This window comes from Anas platyrhynchos, chromosome 26, assembly GCF_047663525.1.
Source record: "Anas platyrhynchos isolate ZD024472 breed Pekin duck chromosome 26, IASCAAS_PekinDuck_T2T, whole genome shotgun sequence".
In the NCBI taxonomy this organism is placed as follows: Eukaryota; Metazoa; Chordata; class Aves; order Anseriformes; family Anatidae; genus Anas; species Anas platyrhynchos.
In genome coordinates this window covers 5,088,035-5,100,862 of record NC_092612.1, presented here as the reverse complement: position 1 = coordinate 5,100,862, position 12,828 = coordinate 5,088,035, and the positions used below count along the sequence as shown (strand labels likewise).

Below are 12,828 nucleotides of genomic sequence, written 5' to 3'. Positions count from 1 at the left end.
AATTTTTCTTTGGGAAAGACTGTACAGTAATTAAAGAACACACATCCTTACTTTGGGATTTTTTCCAAATCAAAAAGAAGACTTTACTGGAATTGAAATAAAAGTAAGCTGAGCAAAGCAACTATTTTGTACAGTTTATGACTCTTACACAAATGTGTGTGACAGCAATGTATTTACATTCGTGCTTCAAGCTTTTGCCACTGCATCTGTGTTTGCCTTGATTGGAGTGCCTCTTCAGACCTCTGCATATCCCACAGGTCCTTTGAGATGTAAACAGTTTAATTCACTGGTATTTTAATACATTTATTGTATAGGGAGTAAGGAAACTGCTTTTCAGGAAATCAGATTCAAATTGGGTTAACCTAATATATCACAAGTTTAATTTTGCTAATCGGATTAATTTTCTATTTGCCATTAATATCCTTCTTCTCCAGTTACATAGTTACAGGAAGAAAAAAAAAAAAACACCATACTTTTTATCGAATTTGTTGTTTTTAAACAAGAGCCTGCATGCTGCTTTCAGGCTATCACGTTTAGTATAGCTTTACATAAGTATTTCCTTATATTTGCAATCTTTTCCATAATTTGAGGGTTTGGGTGAGCAAGAGAGTCTCTTTATTCATTTGGTATGAACCAGAGAGGTCTTTGCCTCAGCACATCGCCAATAAACCGATGAAACAAACTGCTTTCTGGTGATTAGCTTCTCTCCCTGGCCTGTAGGTGGGTGTGTTTAACAGAAGGAAGGAGTAGGAATGCGCCTGTCAGCCTGCCTTTGCAGCTAATTAGCTCAGCATACAGCAAAGATAAGCAGTCCGGGGAGGTGGACCCTGCGGAGGGTCGTGGGGTTTGAGGCAATGCCTGATTGGGAGACGTGGGGAGATTCCTCAGGAATCCAGAGTTGGTACAGGACTTGCCTGACTCAGGCATGAGGGCAGCTTGTGGCTGCTTTCTGGAAAAGCAGAGCAGAGATGGACAGAACCTTGGAGTCTCTGCAACTTGTAATTGCCCAAGTTCTGCCTCATCGAGACCCTGCCCTGGTTTTTAAAGACTGTAAGTACCAAAGATAATGATTTTATTTCCCTGATAGTGAGTGTATTTAATTCAAATGTCTGTTGTACCCAACAAATTAAGAGAGAGAAGTAATTAACATGCTTGTACATGTATTCGTGTGCATACCACAAACTATCATTATTTTATCTTGCCTATTTGAAGGCAGTGTTGCTGCTTATTTTTTAAGTTTGCATTTCAGAAAACTGATTCACAACTTTTACCTAGGATATTTAATTACATTCTAATAACATGGTAAAAACTTTACTGCTTGACAATTTTGGAAAACTTTATGCCAATTCTCTTTCTGTGGTTAGTTTGTCCTATAAATTACCTTTCTTGACTGTAGTACTGCAAAATATCAAATATTGCAATCTTAAAACATAAGATGTTTTCCTGCAAGTATATGGAATGTGATTTCCCTCCCCCCCCCCCATATCAGACTTGACTATGGATGCACTTTTTAAACCTGGCCAAAACACTTTATTCTCTCTTTCTCTCTCATTTTACAAACTATCCCTTGTGAAATGTTCTGAAGTACCTTTCAGTAGATGGCACATAATAAACTGGCCTGATGCATCCCTTGAAACAGAGTTCAATGCAACTCACATCACGGAAATAAGAGTATTTAAATTTGAATTTATGATTTGTGTGGGGCTATGCATGGAACAAAGTGCTATTTAATTAGTAATTTCTTAGAAAATACATCCACAGATTTCATACAATGGAAAAAACCCTCTTCAACAGATCAAATGAAACAATAGTTAAATTCCATTGTTCTCAGTTTTCTTCACAGGTGAATGAGATCTCTTGATGTCATGCCCCCAAATCTGGTCCTACATAAACAATTTGATTGTAAAATTAGTATTTTGCTGGGTGTCATTTCAGTCTGAATCACCTAGTCAATCATTTAACATGCAAACAATGCTGGAACAATGTTAGATTTTTAGAAGGGAGTTTTATTTATTTATTTATTTAACATTCACTTCTAATCATAATCTCCCGTGTGACCTGAGGCACACTGCAGAGACATTTATTTAATCTCCACTTCATTCTTTTGTCAACAGCTCTGTTAGAGTTAATAAAATCAGTCTCATACAGTCAACTGTTGCCTTCTAAACTTGCTGTAAAAGGAATAAAGACTTAAAGACATGGCTAGTGATGGACCTAGGGGAAAAACCCATGTACATCTGCATTAAACAACTCCACTTGCCAGATTCTTATGCTCATAGCCACACTGAAAAGTCAGAGGCTGACCCAGTAGTTCCCTGGGACTAAGTTGGATTTACTCTTGTAGAAGGATGCTACTCTTGTGTGAATGTAGCATAAGGATCTGTCCCAGAGCTTAGGAGTCTGACATCTGTTTCTCAGGCCACCCTGCAGGAGGTTTGTATGCTGCTGGGTAGGTTTGTATTACTGTTGCAGTCTTGGGACCTCGTGGAGCAGTCTGAATGTACACACATCACAGGAACAAAGAATTTGATCGGGGTGCAGTGTGGGGGGTGGGCTCGAGGAGAGGGGGATTCCCTTTCATAAGTTTCCACTGGTAACCAGTTCCTGCAGGTCTACTGACAAGGCTTTTATTGAAAGTGTATGTACAAGCTGCTTGGACAATGCATTTGTGACCACCCACAGATCTAAGGGAGGGAGAGATGATTAAATAGAAACAAAAGTGCGAGTGGATTCGAGTAGTTTTGTTTTTTTTTTCTACTTTAGATTTTCTGAGGTATGAAAAGAATTTTGAAGGCATTCTAATATAAATTTAACCTATACAGGCTTGAAGTTGCTGTGAGTGTGTGCCACTAATTCTGACTGGTGACAGACATTCATAGTGCTTTGTCTGTAAGTCAGATGAGAATTTACATGCATTCTTTTTATCTTCAGCAAAAAGTCATCTTTAGATCTAGGTGGTGTCCATCTCTGACTTTTAATCAGATTTAAATACAGCAAGCAAGTATTAGACTAGAAAGAACATAGTGTCTCATGTTTCCCCATGGGACCACGTCCACATCTCTTACAAATGCATTACTTTCAGACCTTATTGGAAAGAACAAAGTAAGAATGAAGTCCATTCAGGATCTACTTTGTTGCAGCAGCATCTACCCTTTTCACAATGTGGTGTGACTCAGTATGTCAACAGGACTGAGTTTTGCTAGGGCAAGATGTCAGAGCAAGTCTGCTCATCACTGCTCAGCACCACATACACTTTTTGTTCCCATTCCAACCTAGAGGTCTTGGCTTGCACTGTCCCAACACTTTGTTCTGTTGGGAATGTCTCACAGAGGGCTTTCTTCAACAGCAGCAGGGAGAGACAAGATGTTCAAAAGTCCCTGCCCTCCTGGGTGCAGCTTGCAGGAGCAAATACAGTGAGTGGTGCTGTGCCTGCTGCAGCAGTGCTCCTTCTGGGCTAGCATCTGCCCAGCAGAGGCAGAGATGATGGGATTTGGGAAAGATGCAAGATCATGGCTGGGTGCCCTGGCAACAAGACAGCAGGGATAATTTGTTTCTCACAAGTTCCTCCCTGCCATGAGAATGCTTTATCCTTATAGTGGTAGACAATCTTTGGCAGAGAGCAGGGGTCTGAGCAAGGCCCCGTGGTGCAGGCCTGTCACCAGCCCACCGATGGGGGACGGGGAACAGTGGGCTGCAGAGGGGCTGGCAGCTCCAGCAAGAATGGGACAGGCAAAGACATGGAGGAGGAAGGCAAGAAGAAGGAGCCCAGTGCTCAACCCATGCTACTGCAAGAGTTGTGTTTGCTTTTTGGTGTGTGTGTTTCCCTGAACTGTGCACTGTATGTAGCTTCCATCCCAGATAACATGATAAAAAGATAATGCTTTCTACCATGCAGACCTAATTAACCCCAGCACTGGTCTAATCCATATGCTGACCTTATTACGACTTCGTTTTCATATCAAAAAATATTATGGTATCAGGTAGGAGTTACGATAAAGCTTGGAAAAAAGCTAAGTACTTCCAGAAAGTCTTTTTAAGCCCTGACTTGAATTCATGGTTCCTAGCTGGATTGCTACTTGGTTGGTTTGTGAACATTTAGCAAAGTGATTTTACATCAGCTGAACAGCACTGTGTCTCCATTTCTTTTTACTGGTAGCAACAAATCGCACGTTTTCCTTTGCACGTTTTGCCAGCAAAGATTTCAGGTCAGCAATAGATGGACAGGTTAGACTGTAGAGTTTTTAATAAGAAAGTATGTTAACTTATGGGGATCTGCCCATAATTTTTGGTAGAATCAGCCCAGCTCACTTTTCTTCATTTAACATTGAAATAGATTTGTCAGTGGGTACCATACTAGCTCTCTGATACAAGCCTTTAAATTGAAGTGCACTATAGCCAGAGTAAGTCAGTTGCCTTGGAGAAATATTACAAGATTAAAAGTTTTATCAAACAAACAGTCTTTTCCTTTCTAGATTAATGTTATTATTACTATACTATTCCTATGCGAATCAGTTATACTTCTGATTATCACAGGAGATTGACCAATTTATAATTCTTTATTGCTATATTCAGATGCTGAAATTATACCAAGGTTCTTATCGTTTTCCCATGTAATGCTACATAAGAATGTAGACCAAGCCAAGCTGTTCGGCAATGATTAACAGTTGTCTTCAGACTATCAGCTTAAAAACACCTGACTTTAGTATGTCTACTCATTCTGTTCCAAGTGATAACCTGCTTACTCAATTCATAACGCTGCAGGGATTGACTTTTTGCCTCAGTCCAACGGTGGTGTCAGTGAAACCCTCCCAGTCTCTACCCTTCCTTTCCCTAGCTGCATCTAAATCTGCTGTGACTACAAACATACCAATGGTTCACAAAGCCTACACCATTCTCTGAGCTGCTTGCCTCCAACATCTTCTTCTTTCTTCCTTTACTTGGTAACATGTTCAGAATGGCTCTTGAGGAGGCCATCCAGTTCATTTATTTAATTTTATTTTGTTCTTTTTCCAAATCCTTGAAGTCTAGGAACTGTCAGTCAGTGCTGGATTTAAGGTAGCCATTGCCAATTAAAGATGTTGCTTCTCACAAGTGGAATCTCACCCCACAATCAGATCTTCTTTTCCTGAAACAACATCTTGCTACTTTTTGTGCTTTTTAAGGGTTTTAGACAGAATCACCTAGTAGTCCACTGCTAGATCAGCTCCCTCATATAGCATCCAAATCCATCATGGAGAAGGAAAAATGCCCCTGAAGTCCTCTCAGCATATTGTTGGTGTCCCAGTACATGATACTTGATAATGTTTTTATATATATTTAACAATATACCTAATTTCATTAGGTTTAGTAAGGATATGGGGATTTTTATTTTTGTACATATACATGGAGAACAGAATAGTATAGCATATGGACCAGAATATCCTAACAAAATCACTGCTAACATGCTAATACATAACATAATATATATGATAAATGCATAGTAAGATCATGGGAAAATTAATTGATATTGCCTACTCACATTTGTACCTTTTTTTTCCTAAAGCTATTATTTATATGTTTAAAAATATGCAAAATAAATCAAAAGAGAAGCAATAAAACCTTCCCTCAAAACAGCTGGATCCCACTCCAGTTGCTGCCTTTTTTTTTTTTTTTTTCTAGAGATTTAAACAGTATCTCTTTGCTAGCCTGAGCCCAATTTAACAGCTTCCCTAAGATGTATGCATTAAGTTACAAGCCTTAATAGGCTGCAGCTGGGGAAGGGTGCACTTGTAACTTACGAACTTTGTTTAAACGATATAGTTTTACTGATTATGTGCCATGGCTTGATTTAAGACATGTAAGGGAACTTTACTAGCCTCTCACTGAAGAATCTTCTTTAATAGATTTCATATTACATATTTCTTTCATTCAAAAAGCTTGTACTTTTCTTCTGCATTCACGTATTAAATTAAATCCACGAAGGCAGTTAAAAGGGCTTTTAGAAACAGCTGTTTTAAGTTTTAAAATGACAAAGTAGGTGGTTATCTTGTGTGTGTGTTCTTTATACTCCACTCTCTCGGCAGTGAGACGTTGTCAAGTATATGACTCCATTCCACTTCAGTGGCAGAGTCACTTGGCTCCCACTCCGATTTGCCCTTCCAGTCTTGGCCAAAACACCCCCCTCCCAGTTGGCCAGCCTCCTGTTTATGGCATTGTTTGTTTGCCTTGGTTGAGGTGAATGCCTAGCCAGTATTTTTAGCAGTAATTCACAGAAACCTGGAGCTATTTTTTTTCTGGCATCAATGCAGTGCAAACTTACTGACATAATCCAAGTTGGAGAGTTCTGTTTCCCACTTAGAATGATATTTAATTTGACTCACAGACTTCCTTGAGCAGAGGCAAGACAGTTGCTACTGAAAGGTGAGAAATTGTCTGGAAAACAATGTTGTGTTATAATAAATGTGTTATCATTTAATCCTCTTTCAAACACAGTTCACATCAAACTGTATTTCTGAACTCTCAAAAGAGCTCAGGGTTCATTTAGGGTAAATGCAGCTGTATAACCCACATATTTGTTGTTCCACAGAACTCGCAGCCTGTCCTAAATTCAAATATATATATATATAAATAAATAAATAATAAAAAGTCCTTAGAGTCTAGGAAAACTTCAAGAACTCTACCAGGATTTGCACTTGGGGACAGCTTCATTTGGTACAATGCTCAGCCCCTGGGCAAGAGGCTTTTCCAGCTGAGTAAAAAGCAAAGTAGAGAAGAAAAATCATCTTCTCACCTCGTAACTAGGCATTACAGCCAGCTTCAAATAGACTGTTGTGGAACCATTAATATTCACAGATGGGAGAGTACTAAAGGAGGGTATATGGAATTCTTGCTCTTGAACTTGGTGATGCACGTACTACTATGAAACTCTAACTGAGAAAGATCTGAGGTATAAAGTGGATAAAATATTGTCTGAATGGGGTCTTGGCATTGCCTACAACAAAATCAATACTGTTAACTAATTCAGCAACTGACAGTGTACAAAATAAATTGTTTTAAAGCATGGATGATTTAATCCTGAAGAAAATTGTTTGTCATTGCATACAAATACTATAAGCATTATCTTAAAAACTCAACCACATCATAGGCATCTTTCAAAATACGAAAGTCAATTACAATGAGAATGTCCTTTCAAAATGAGACGTAAATTACAGTATTTTGCTGCATTAAACCATGAATCTTGTTGTTTCATTTATGTACTTCTGAAAATTCTCATTGTTTTCCATACTGTATTTTTAGACTTAAGCCAGTTGGATGCCAAATACTGATATACAGCATAGAGACTGAACAACATTCTGCCTGGAATGTTTAGAAATGAAGGCAAACAATGCATGTGATTGCAGGAAAAATGAATATTGAGATAATACAACATTAGTAATCATCATATTAGTAATCATTAGTTACTATCTTAGAATAGTAACTTAGTATATTTGATTGTGCATCTGATCATATGTATACATTTTTCACATCTTCCTAAACTACTACAAATCCATGTGATACATAATGAAGGAAAAAAAAATAATAGTGGCTGTTAGGCATAAATAAAATCTTTTTTTTTTTTTTTTTTTTTTTTTTAGTAGAGAACTGTTTTCACACACACCGAATTTTTACAAGTTTAGCTGAAATTGTTTTAATTATATATTTGAAATTGATATGCTGTTTTAATTTAATGATGATAAACATACTGATTCAAGCTAAACAGTTGAGTAAAATAAAATTAATTAAATCAAAACATAAAGAATTCTTGGGGAAAAAAAAGTTTGAGGCTTTGATATCATGGCTGCATTCTGTAGTTTAACCTGATGCATCTTCATGTTCATCACTGTTTTGAGGTGCTAGTTTTGGCTAGGATTGAAAAAATCACAGCAAAAACTGCAGTGATAATTTGATGCTGCCACTACATATATACCACCAAGTATTTCCTGCTACCATCCTCACAGCTAAGCCAGGTTTTATGTTTATCCAATTCAGTACAAACCCAGGCACTTTTAATTACTTAATTACAGAGATATCCAGCTGCACTGTGGGATAGGCACATAGCTTTCATTTGACAGAAATTCTAAACAGAATAAAAATGATGCTGCTCAGCTACTGTTTCTGTGTTAGTCATACACGTATTAGTTTAATCTGTAGCAGCTACTCACTGCTTACTAGTCCTCTGGTAAAATATTGCTTTATCTGTAAAATTTGAGACAGCTTAAAGCATGTTTCAGGATTTCAGGAAAAGAAGGGAAATATATTTCTGTTGGTGTATTGCAGTGAAAGTAGATACCTCTCTATAGCTCTAAAAAGTCTTTTGAATATTAGTTTTCAGAGTGGAAACTTTCAGCCAAGTGAGAGATGCAGGCTGTCTAAATGCTGAATTACCATCGAAAGGACTCATGAACAAGAATGGAAATTAAAACAGAAATTTTACACTCTGAACTCTTAATTTCTGTAAAACTAACAACAGAAGAGAAGCAAGGATCAGACACACAGCAATTTAGGTCACTTATTGCTATCATTGGTACTAAACAGTTTAAATACCTGTTTCTTTTATAGACCACTATACCAGTATAATTTCCTCTTGGTAAGCAAAAGCACGCATGATATTTATGGGTAGTTTCCCCTCCATCAATGAGGGGCTTAGGATACTAAAATCTAGGGACTTGGACTGGACAAAAAATGATCATGCTTGGGATTTCCCTGTGCAGCTTTGCCAATTGCATTGTACATCTTCTTAGAAGACTCAGCAGTTTATTACCTACAGAATAATCGATCTCATCATGATGTGGGAGAAATCAAGCTTTATTAAAATTTATTTATTTATTGTTTTACCAAAAGTTGTATCATACAGGCTGAATGATGAGACCAGAAAGAGTACTGTGGGTTACCTACACCACCAAATTCATTATTCCTGTGGACTTTGCATTATTGTTTTTAAGGACTGCACTCTTGGACAACAGTTGTTTCAAAAACCAAAGCACTTTATGGAAACATCCTAAATCAGTGATATTCTTAAAGCTGATACTTTCTGTTGCTATCTATTTCAATACCAGTAAAGGACTGAATGTCACCAATACCATTCTCACACTGAAGCAACAGCTCCTACTGAATTGTCGTGTTTAAACTTGGAAATTTTACATTCATGAATTTTATGTTCAAATATCAGTTTTCACTTAATGGGTTTAAAATTAGATTGTTACCCAATGTGTGCATGCTCTGTGGAGCAGAAGGTCTCATAAAAAAGAAAAAAAAGAAGGAAAAAAAAAACACTCAGATGTTTACATCAGTGAGGTATTCAGCCAGAGACCAGTTTCTGAAGGTGGATTACCATTTGGAGTCCGTACTGGTAGCAGTTTCCCTGGCTAGTAGACCAGTTTTTCTCCCACATTCACCATCATTTAGAAAAGCAGAAGTCAGTTTCTGTGGTTAAGAGTTCCTCAATATTTCAGTTTTTTCTCACAGCTGCACTGAGACAGTGGTTATCCCAACGTGTTTCCTGTTACAAATACAAAATTTATTCAGATAGCTTTCTTCTTTACGGTGAAGCAATATTCCAATGCCATGAGAGTTCTGCAGCTTTAAATGCCCAAAATGCCAGAACTGGTAGGAGCCAACACTGCTGCTGCATCCGTGACACCATCCAGTGGCAGACAGCAGTGTGCTCCAAACACCCTGCCTCGCCTCCCCAGAGCTCAGACCACGCCACCCGCACTTCCTCATGGCTTGAGCACAGCAAAAAGGGAACTGGTGATGACCACACTCTGTGTGTCTGCCCTTGTCATGGCTAAATGCCAAGAAAAGCTGTTGTCTGTGAGAGCAGTGCAGCTGCCAGAAGTCAGGAAACAGGCGGTGACAATATTGGAGCTCACATTGCTCACCCTGCAGCAAACAGAGCAATGCCCTGTCCATAGATTGCATGTGAGCTACCACCAGGGTGACACTGTCTCAAAATGGATCACTTCTACATTATTCCACTACTAACAAGGTCAGACGAGATGAAGAAAGAGGAAAATTATACATGTATGAGGAAAATTATCTCTGCCACTGATTCCTGTATGCACTAACACTTGATACTGAACCAGTATCAGTACTCTGAAGGACCCATACTGCTGCCTAGGGCTTCCATATTTCCACTGGAAGGTCCAAATTAAGAAACATACTTCTTACCTTCTGAATTTAAATTTTCAAGTGAGAAATGATGAACATCATACACAGCTGTTTTTTTTTTGTTTGTTTGTTCATTTGTTTGTTTTTGCATAGTGTTGTGGTTTAACCTATTAGGCAGCTAAGCACCACGCAGCCATTTGCTTACCCTCCTCCCTCCCTCTGTGGGATGGGGGAGAGAATCAGGAAAAAGAAAAAGAAAAAAAAAAAAAAAGGAAAGAAAGCCTGTAGGTTGAGATAAAGACAGTTTATTTGGAGAGAGGAAAAAAAAAAAAAAAAAAGAAGAAGAAAAAAAAGGAAAATAATAATAATGATGATAAGAGTATTAATACCACTAATGTGTACAAAACAAGTGATGCACAATGCAATTGCTCACCACCTGCTGAACGATGCCCAGAAAGAAAGAAAATTATCTCTAAGCTACACATGGCTCTGTAAAAGGAGTCTAGATAAACTATACTAAAATTCTTTTCGAGTCCAAGCCGAAAAGTGTTGAGAAAACCCCAACACAGAACGTAAAACTTTGGAGTACTGGCTCAATAGTCATGATGTCAATTGGATTTCTGGTTTTCACATTTCTATTTTCACATTAGCCTGCAACTATTATCATCATAATATACAACACCTTTTTTTCCAGCTACTTCATAAAGTTTTGCATTAAAAGTCAGCTGCTTTCCTTGCATGACCATGTGTTTTTGTTTTTGTTTTTGTTTTTTTTTTTTTTGAGAATGGAAAAGAGGAATCTGAGTATAACATTTTCTCATGTTTGAAAGTGAGCAGCTTAATGGCTGCTGTGATATCAAAGTTCCAACACATTGACTTAATAGTACAATATTGCTGACCTGCAATTTATGTACTACAGTAGCCTGCAATCCCAGAAAGTCCAAAATTGCCACAAAATCATATTTTTCACACCAGCAGAAATAATCACAGACATTTTATTATCAATAATAAATGTATCAAGCTCATATGTCTGCATTTCTTGTGTAACACAGAAAACACTAAGATCAAGGACATGTATGCATCCTACATTCAGCATTTTTATGTCTTTGACAGTGAATGTCGTAGCAATATTGCAGGAGTTCTGGGAAAGCAAACAGAAGCAGAAGGCCGTATTCCCAAGCGAAGGCATCATTGTGTATGAATCACTGAGCTCCCTGGGCCCACCATTTGTGAGCTATGTTACCTTGCCGGGAGGAAGTTGCTTTGGTAACTTTCAGGTAAGTGTCAGCTTCCAATCTTTGCCAGGGGAATTTTATCTATTTATTTATATATTTATTCAGGAAAATTCTTTTGCCATAGAAGATACAGGACAACTACTTCTGTAACAATGAATACTACACTTGACTTTTCCAATCTCATTCTGTCCCAGCCCTCACCGACTTGAGAGACAAGGTACCTGAAGGAAAACAACACAGAGTTCTAGGAATGATTTTACCAGTCTTGTCTCTGGTTTCCAGTCATATATACAATGAAGTGAAACATTATGAGTAACTCAAGTCAGGCCAGATATGTCCCTTCTACGTCAATAACCAAACCTGTCAAGTTAAGAACATGGAATTAATGAAAAGGAAATCCTTCTATTTTGATCTGAGTTCACTTTTTTTTTTTTTTTTTTTTTTTTTTTTCTAGACCAAGAAGAACCAGCAAAAGTCGGGTGAAAAATGAAATGAAAAATGTTAAGGCCAGGCAGCTTGCTCACTGCAAGTGCTAATCTGAAAGCAGATGGAGTGCATCTTCATACACTCCATCCTGAGACACTCCACTCAACAGGCCAGACCAGCTGATGAAGTGCATTGCTGTCCTGAAGTTTCATGTGATGGGCTACTTTTAAGTCTCTTGTTTATGCTGTAGTACTCGAGGTCTATGGCAGGACCACAGCACACTCTTATTTGTCTACCCTTCTTTCTTGATCGTGTGTGGGAAAGAGAGAACGTGCAGAGGCCCTCAGCCACACGTTGCACCTGTCACTCTGTGCAGCTACATCCCTGAGCCAAAGTACCAAACTTCATGCTTGTGAAAGGACTTGACACAAACTACAGAAATCTAAAATGAAGCATCCAAACACTTACAGAAGGGTGGGCACTCTCGATGCACCTCAACGTGGGATCCACAAGTCCTCACGTGGTTTCATCCAGCACACTTCTCTGTCCCTCCTCGCTAAACTTGCTCAGAGGCAGCTGTTACCAAGGTGTCACAGTGACATCATTCAATTCTGTTTCTGAAGTCATCACCGTAGGCCCCTGGCAGCGGCAACACAACACTCTCTCTTGCTAATGCGAATGTCTCAGAAACAAGTAGAGAAGTCCCACTCTCCCCAAGCTGACTTTAATTGGAGTAGTTCCAAAATTATTCTCTGCCCCCCTACAGCTGGGGAAGGTGTGTGAGAAATCTTTTCCTTAAGAAAGGATTACAAGCCAAAAAAAGCTTGCTTCTGATACGTTCCCCTTCCTTTTAGAGCTGTTCACCTTTGATTTCCAAGGAAGAAAAAAGAAGGTGAAATCAACAATTCTCCTCCTCCGAGTTGGGAATATGAAATAAGCCCAATTATTTAGGAAGCCTGAAAAAGGAAACTATACATTTCCTTGTTAAACACCTTGTTGCTTCTGAAAACTTTTCCAGTACTTTGCAGCTGCAGTGCTT

At 38.4% G+C, this 12,828-nt stretch overlaps 1 long non-coding RNA gene across 1 annotated transcript; it reads left to right on the top strand.

Moving 5' to 3' along the window:
• The first annotated feature begins 742 nt into the window (after positions 1 to 742).
• Positions 743 to 12,734, top strand: LOC139999519 (uncharacterized). The gene is made up of 3 exons (XR_011804994.1): positions 743 to 1,050; positions 11,242 to 11,405; positions 11,818 to 12,734. It is a non-coding gene; the product is annotated as an uncharacterized lncRNA (long non-coding RNA).
• The last annotated feature ends 94 nt before the right edge of the window (positions 12,735 to 12,828 follow it).